This window comes from Lytechinus variegatus, chromosome 3 (genome assembly GCF_018143015.1).
Source record: "Lytechinus variegatus isolate NC3 chromosome 3, Lvar_3.0, whole genome shotgun sequence".
NCBI classification, from domain to species: domain Eukaryota; kingdom Metazoa; phylum Echinodermata; class Echinoidea; order Temnopleuroida; family Toxopneustidae; genus Lytechinus; species Lytechinus variegatus.
Window position 1 is genome coordinate 37,202,147 of NC_054742.1, and position 8,581 is coordinate 37,210,727.

Genomic DNA, 8,581 nt, shown 5'->3' on the forward strand with positions numbered 1-8,581 from the left:
AAGAAAATGAGTATTGTCTGTAGGCTAATAACTCGCGTAGCACTCAAATCTGTTTAAGGTAAGCACTATTTTTGGTTCGTTTTTTTTTTTAAGAAGTCCCCTCTTTCTTCCCGACCTTCTTTTGACCCTAATCTTTGTAAGAATAAACAAATGGCAAATGCAGCTAAATAAACAGATTTCAAATAATAAATCTTACTATAAAACACACTCTCTTCAGTTCAGTTCAGTAAAAGACGGTTGATAACCGAGTTTACAGCTTTTAAGAAGTATTATGCCCTAACATTCTATCGTATATGCTGAATTCATTTTTAGAAGTTCGACTCTATTGCAGAGCGTACTGCCATATCGCCACCGGCTATGTTGCTTATGACTAACTGTGGTCTTTATTTTGCATGCATAGACCAAGCTTTACTCGAAGATCAATCAGATCTCATCATCTGAACTGGATGTTATAAAACTTGTACCTTTCAAAGATATATCATCATTTTAATTCCAAGGTTACTTAATTTGTCACACCATCACCTAGAGTACATTCTTGTCAAGTAAAAACACATGGAAACGAAACTGAAAATTTTTATTTTGTTTCTGGACAATATTCCCATGTACGTGCATAGCACAGGTTATAGATTGGGGCTCTGCCCCCCCCCCAAAAAAAAAGAAGAAGTAGAAGGAGAAAGGAAGGAGATAAGAGTAAAAAGGTAAAATATTGTTTTTTCAATGTCACGTCAAATTCTATCGCAAAATTAGATTTTCATGTTAGAAATAAAAATTTTGCTCGCTTGCTTATATCGCTCGCGATTTTCTCAAATTGTTGCCCTTACGTCATAATGTGACTCTTTGTGTGATTCAATATGCTACTAGAAAAACGATAAAATCCGATATCTTAAATAATAAATTGTTGGTATAACAAGAAAAGGGAACACTGCAAAGTTGCATGAATATCAGGATTGAAATAATGTTTATATTGTTTTGTATTCCATACACTCTTAAAAGGGATTGGTGAAAGAATCATTGTATTGGTGAGTATGGCGTCTGACCAAAAAAGGCGTTAGAAAAAGAAAACCGCAATGATGATCGATCTTATACAATAACTATGATCAATCTTGACCACGAATCGTGGCCAGCCACAATATCGCCGATACATTGGTTACTTCGACCAGTAATTCAAACATGCTGTAAGAACTTGACAGAGTATGTTTTTGCGGTATCATATTTAACTCGAAATGACATCAGATGGGAGTCATCTATACCGAGTCATAGTGACTACACTCTAAAAAAAACTGAGTAAAATTTACCAAATATTGGATAAAAAGGGAACAAGCAAGTTTATCTTTTCACCCCACATTGGGAAAAATGCACGTTTTATAGGGTAAACTTTACAAAATATTAAAGTATCCTTTTACCCAACATACATGCATGTTCCCACTTTACCCAATACTGGGTAAGCCTTATTACTTTAAAAACTTTATACATTTTCTACTCCTTAAGATGGCTGCTGGCTCACTTGCAGATGCAGGGCTATGATAGTCAAATCTTATTTGTTAATTTCCCCGGCATCTATTCAAAGAATCTTCAAAACCGAGTCAAAGTAATTCAGAATCTGAGTCAATTCAACCCGGAATGTAATTGACTCCACCCCTGTCGTCATTCTGAGTCAAATGGACTCCCTTGTACATCGTTGAATCGCTGGTGCTTCCCTGAAAAAAAATAATGGTAGGAAAAAAATGCAAGTGCTCCCCAAATTTAGTTGAACATTCAGTGATGTTTTTGAGGTCTATGTCAACCATAAACACTGCCATCGACATGACGTTATAGGATAGTCAGACTTTTCATGCAGCAAGCTCTTTAGCTAAAATTTGAATGGACATTTCTTGCTTGCCTTTTAAACACAGTCTAATGCTATTTTTCTCATCAATTTTATTTATATCCTTAACACATTGAATTCTTGACATTTATCTCTGTACACTTATCTGTTTTTGTTTTATATATTCATCATATAAGAAAAAACAGAGATTGTGATTAATGAAAATAAAATGACCGTTATATGACCGTGCTGACATTTGATATTCCATTTAAACACTGTAGGATCATTACCGCTGTTTCGGCACATGGTCTTGCGCCAAGACACACACATCGTGAATGCTTTTGCTGTAGAAACAAATTATTGAAATCATTGATATTTCTAGACAAGTGTTATGCAGAGGCAGATACGATAAACGCTTTAGGGTCTGCTCCAAAAGATCCACTTCAAATATCTTCTGCTTCACCCTCCCCACAATATGAGAAGAAATTTTTGCTCAAATATATTACCATGGTCATGATGTGGAGTTGGCGGGTATAGAGTATATAGATATGACATGTAAGAGGGAAGATGCTGGCCGTTATGTTCCAGAATTTTGCTAAAAATATAAATTTCAGATGCAATTTGTGAATAATTATTATGAAATTAACTTGAAATTTAGCGATAGACTGGTAAAATAGAACCTCAGCTACAAACCGATGTCCCCCCGACCCCCGCCATACAAAATCAAAGATATCTGATGCAATTTCTGTTCATAGGCATATCTCCACTATCAAAATATCCAAAATATTCCCGAGATAATTTGATAATGACAGGTATTACTTGCTCTGCGTATACTATACAAACTAGTTAGATAATAATAATCATAAACACTTCAAGTGATCGCCCCTCCCTTACGCAAAAATTCATGAAACGGAAGAGCTTTTTAAGATAAATCAATGCCATTTCTTTTCAGTTATAACCTTTTTTTTCATTGTTAGTTCTGCTAAGTTAACATTCAGTAGAATGCTTAAACTGATCATAGTATAGATTCTTCAGTTAGATTCAATAAGAAACTTTTGACATAATTTGATGCTTGTTTATTTTCCAGTCATGTCCTAAAGTAATTCGTATACGAAAACGATGATTTGATATATTTTTGTTATTAGAGTATATGAGTGAGTTTATTAAAATACCTTGTCGGTGAATCATGATTATACTGGAACTCTAACTTGTTTTTAATTTTGTTATTCACAGAACGACCTTTGACCACAAATACACGTGGCCCAGTGAATGTGAAATAAATAAAAGCGTACTGTTCTTCAGTTCATATTCCTGTGCACGTACATCAATTGGGATTCGAGCATGGAAAAACTTTTTTTTATCGTTGTTTTAAATAACCAACCGCAGTCAGCATACATAATACTGAAATTAGTGATTATATAATCTTAGCCCCTTAAGAAAATAAAGTAACGTTGTTAAAATAAAGAACTTTCCAATTATGAAGCTTCATGTTTTATTCACATTAATAAAAGTCATATACAGGATGGTTACTTTATTTCCCTTTTCTTGCAAAATCCCATAAATCCATTCACAGCCACATAAAGAAGATTTTATAAAGCATTTATATATTCTTTGATTAATAAATCAACGGAATTTAGAGTGAATGTACATTGGGGTTTTTTGTGTGCGTAATAATCCATGACAAAACAAATATATCTTAATATTATCAGAATAAAAGATATAGCCTACCGTGAGCCCCCCAAAAAGAGCTGAGATGTCATCCAGAAATGAGGTCTATGATCAATATATATCATTTTCTCACTCCATCTGTTAATTCCGATTGGCGAAGATGATTTTTTAACGTCTACTTTATCTTCTAAAAACGATTTGTTCATGTCATTGCCGGCAACAAACAATACTTCAGCTTATCTTTCACTGTATTACTTCGTGTGCATCAATGATAGTGCAGGAAAAGGCAAGTTTGTTTCAGTAAACATGTATGACGTTATATTGATGAGCTAGCAGACTTAGATTTATCGTCTTATGTCGCTAAATTTGGGCGTGAGCGTATATACAGGAACTACCAAAACCCAGCAGGATTGAGTTTGCTGGCAGTCTACGGTGCTCTGGGCATGTTGCCGCGGGTAACTGCCGGTGGCGCCGCATGGTTGCATCCTAATTCAAAGCAACCCACCGTAACGCCGGTTTTTTCACGAATCTCATATCCAATGAGGTTTTATCAAAAGCTCTCATTTGGGGCCCAGTTCAGTGATAAATAACACTGGAAAGCTAAATACCCTGTGTATTTTAGAACCGCCTCGTTTAAATAACCTCCCTCGTATCCGTGGATTTTACAAGAAAGAAGAGGGGGTGAGGAGGATGGGGTGGATAATAGTCGTTGGATGAATATCATTAGAGTGGAACCTTTCTATTTGTCATCCCAAACTCAACCTAAAGAGAACTTCCTGTTTTATGCCCAATTAGAAAAGTCTGTTTGTGTGGTATAAAGGTCATATTAATGCGTTAGCCTGTGTCCGGGGCCTATGTATTTTTTATTCAAAGGATCGCAAAGGATACAAGACAACGTCCTATTGCGTGAATAACATTTCGATTTGCAAAGGTTATTTCTAGCCATTATTCATGAAAAGTTCAAGCTAAGACCAAAATCCCATTTTTCAGAACTGCAAGGAAAAAAACTTTGTTCTTTGAGTCAACAAAACCCAAGAGGTTAAGCAGAACCGTTCTTGGATATAAGATTAAAAAAGGCAAGGAGATAGATGAACGAAGCGGAACAAAGAAGATTACGCATTATTTTCATGGGCTGTTAGAATTATGTTCTTTGAATTCATATTATGCCCATAGTAGACCCCTGTTTAAATCACTCAAAATTCTTAACATTTATCAGTTGAATAGATATTGCATCTTGATTTTACTGTTCAAACATAAAATTGGGTTTTTACCTTGTTTACTTAATAATATGCATTCGTTAGATATGTCGGTACATACACTCTAAAAAATGGAATGTTAAATCAACATTTTGAAAGGTTGGAGGAGTGACAACATTTTCTAAATGTTGCATTTACCACTTTAAATGGTTCTACCCAACACTTAAAATGTTGGATTTAGCTTTATACAAAGTTGGATGTATAAACATTTGGAAAACGTTGTCACTCCTCCAACCTTTTAAATGTTGATTTAACATTCCATTTTTTAGAGTGTAACTATAATACAAAGAATAAAAATAAATATCATTTATGGGCAGTCGAAAAATCCTATCTGCTATTTTCATTTAGTCATAAAGCACCAACAGTTTGTAATGACCTGCCAAGTGATATAACATCAATAAAGAATTATAATGCATTTAAAATAAGTATAAAGGAGCATTTAATCAGTATTCAACTTGTGTAGATTTATTTTTCACCTTTTACCTTTGTGTAGGGTTTGTTTGGTTTGTTTTGTGTTTTTTTTCTTTTTGATCTTGTTTTATTGTGGGCAAATAAGTTTCTTATATATTACTTTGTCAATTATATTTTGTCTAATTCCTTTGGGAGAGGTTATCTTGACAAACTCTACTTTGGGGTTTTTATAATTTCCCTATTTCCTCTGTTTAAATGTTGACTTATTGTATACATATATATTGGTTTACATTTGCTCAATTATGTATTTTTATGAATTTTTATATTGTGATTTTTATTTGGATATAAATGAATTGAACTGAACTGAACCATATAGAGAAGAGATCTTTAAACATATATATTTTCAATCATTATCGTACGCCGAATTTTACACGAATATTTTAATAGTACCAATACTTAGTGATGCGTTATATTAGTGACGTAATGTATATGCAAGACACAATACAGGTTGTCATATTTGCCTTCATTATGCTAAAAGTGTATCCGATAGGTGTACAATCTTGCAAGAGAGGTTTGGCAATTTATGTCAAAAAACCTACGATTTGTTTTGCTATTCAACTAAAATCTTAAATCTTTCAGCTTTTTTGTTTGAAGTATAGACAGATCGTGATTATACACTCTAAAAAAAAATATTGGGTAAAAATGATTCATGAGGGTAATTATGTGACAACCGACACTGGGCATTTCTTTTGGGCATCTTTATCCAGTGTGATGAAAATTTGTGCCCATTCTAAAGTAATTGCTGCTTATATTTTTTTAACCTTACTGGACGATATGCTTCCTGCATTTGGTAAAATACTACCCCAAATTCAATAACCCTCGAGCTGGTTAAGATTTTACCCCAAAAAAACATGTACTTATTGCATGAGGTGAGAAGACGATCCGACTCACAACACAGCTAGGTGGAAATAATTAAAATTTGACCTTTCAAAATGATGTAATGATAAAAAACAGACATAATCGAAGGGAAAGCAAGCAAATATATGAACGGAAATGGAACCCGTGACCTCTCCCCTGTTTTATGTTTCTTTTATTTCATTTCATTTCGCTGCATGATAAACTCTCTACGATATGCCCTTTTAAAGAAAAATCGAATTCTATTGTCAGAATCGAGTTGAGATGTACATAAACCTTACGAATGATTGAACAACGCTTTGCGTATCATCTTATATGAAGGTATAATAGGCGAGAGTGTATTACCCTTGGGCAGTTCATTATATAGAATCTCTTTCTTTATCCTCTCTAAACTCTTCCATTCCTATTCTAAATGAGACGGGTTTGGTTGACTCGAGTAAACCACATCCATTTTCAACTACCATAAATTGCTTTAGAAAATTTTGTAGTGTGTCGAAATAGGTCGATAGATGAGAAAGATCGAGAGAGAGAGAGAGAGAGAGAAAGAGAAAGAGAGAGAAAAAACAAATATTTATAAAGACATTATACAAGTGAAAATGTTTGATAATATTTTATTTCAATTGTGTTTCAATTTTTAACATTACTTTTATCAAAACTCTCCACAAAAAGATCATGTGAGCTAGACACTTCCCAACAAGTTCGGTTAAGAAATGTACCCACAACAATTTTCCTATTATTACAATAATAATAAATGCTAGCCTTAATTCAGCTGTTGTTCCACAGGTCTTTAAAAAATGGAGAAAAAAATAATTCATTCGACTGTTGATAACATCGGCCTTAGATAAAGATTGTCTACACTCCCTCCCAATTTCTTGTATTTTTTTTTCAGATTAAATGCTTGGACAGTTTGTTTTCTCACAGCTGACATATAATACTGATTTTTTTTTACCTACGTCAATCTGTGCACAGGCTTGCATGACCACAGTGTGAAAACATCACACTAGTCAACTTGAAAATAGTATTTTTGAGAAATTGAAGCATTTTGCTTCATAATTATGAATTCAGCGTTTGATACAGACGTTCATAATATCTAAATTCAAAGGCTGAGCTCATAATAATGGGTATCAAGGGGATCACCATTATTTGATCAATTCTTATCTAGATCTGAATGATATAAATATTTTTGAATTAGTATTTGTGCCTTGGCTTCATCTCCTATGAAATTTGGCGTACCTCCGGGTTCTGTCTTTGGTCCACCACTTTTCCCCCTCTATAAACATGATAAACCGATCAGCAAGGCACTAGTTTCACAAATATCGCATAAGTTACAATGCAGATGGTAAAACCTCCCTTTTTCTTTTTCAATTGACAGTGTCGTCACTTACATCAGCTATCAAAAAACTCGAAAGGATGTCTACAAGACATTAAAACTTGAATTGTATTGAATGGCCGGAAACGGAATGATGATAACTCTGAAATCATATTGATGACACACATACACTTCTATCATTCTGTCGAAAACAGCGGGAAAACAGCCCCTTATTTTGGGAATACATTTTGATCAGAAAATGTAATTTCGCAACCAAATGGCTCAAGTGAAGCCCCACAGAATGTCAGATAATAACTTCGTAATGTGAGTTTCATCAGAAAGTCATTGTCCAAACCGGCTGTCGATTTTGCTTTGATTTCCTCCAGATTAGATTTTTCGAATTCATAGTTCTTTAATCTGCCACAAAAATATGTGACAACTCTCTAACGTGTACGAAAACCTACTGCCCGTCTTTTAGCTAACTATAATCGATAATCATGATGATATGACTCCGTCTCACGAAGCTGCTGCTGTTTGTCTGAGTGTGATGTGTGTGTGTTTACCTTACGTGTAGTGGCAGTATTGATCAAAACATTTTGAGAGGGAAGAACGTCCGTTTATGTGGAACAATGAATAAAGAATACGAACGAAACGTGCGAGAAAAAAAATTATCTCTTGAAATGAAAATAGAATTTTGTGAATTATTCAGAAAATTATATCTCAATTCAACCCTTTTCATTCATTTTCTCTGTGTTTTTTTTTTTGGGGGGGTGGTAAGTGGAAATTTGTTGGGGGCAATTATATCATAATCGAATATTTTTATTTCCTTTTCTTTCGTTTTCTCTTTTTTTGGGGGAAGGGGGTGGGGGTTGTTGAACTTACTTGGGTCAAGTTCCTCAGGCAACCATCTGTATATGCTAGTGCGTGTATGTTATACAAGTCATGTATACATAATAGTGCATGTACAAGTGTGAGTGTACACATATCCCATTTCCCCTCACCTAATTATTGTTTATCTAAATATATTGCGAACAAGCGATGCAATGAAAATATCGACTTTTAATGAGTAAGTTCTAATAATAATAATAATAATGATTTTAATTGTCAAATTTGATTGCCCTTTTAGTTCATATAATATGATACTTTAATATTAGTTCTATATAATTATAAACCTAATTTTGTATCAAGGTCCAAGGACTGCGTATACTGCACACTTAG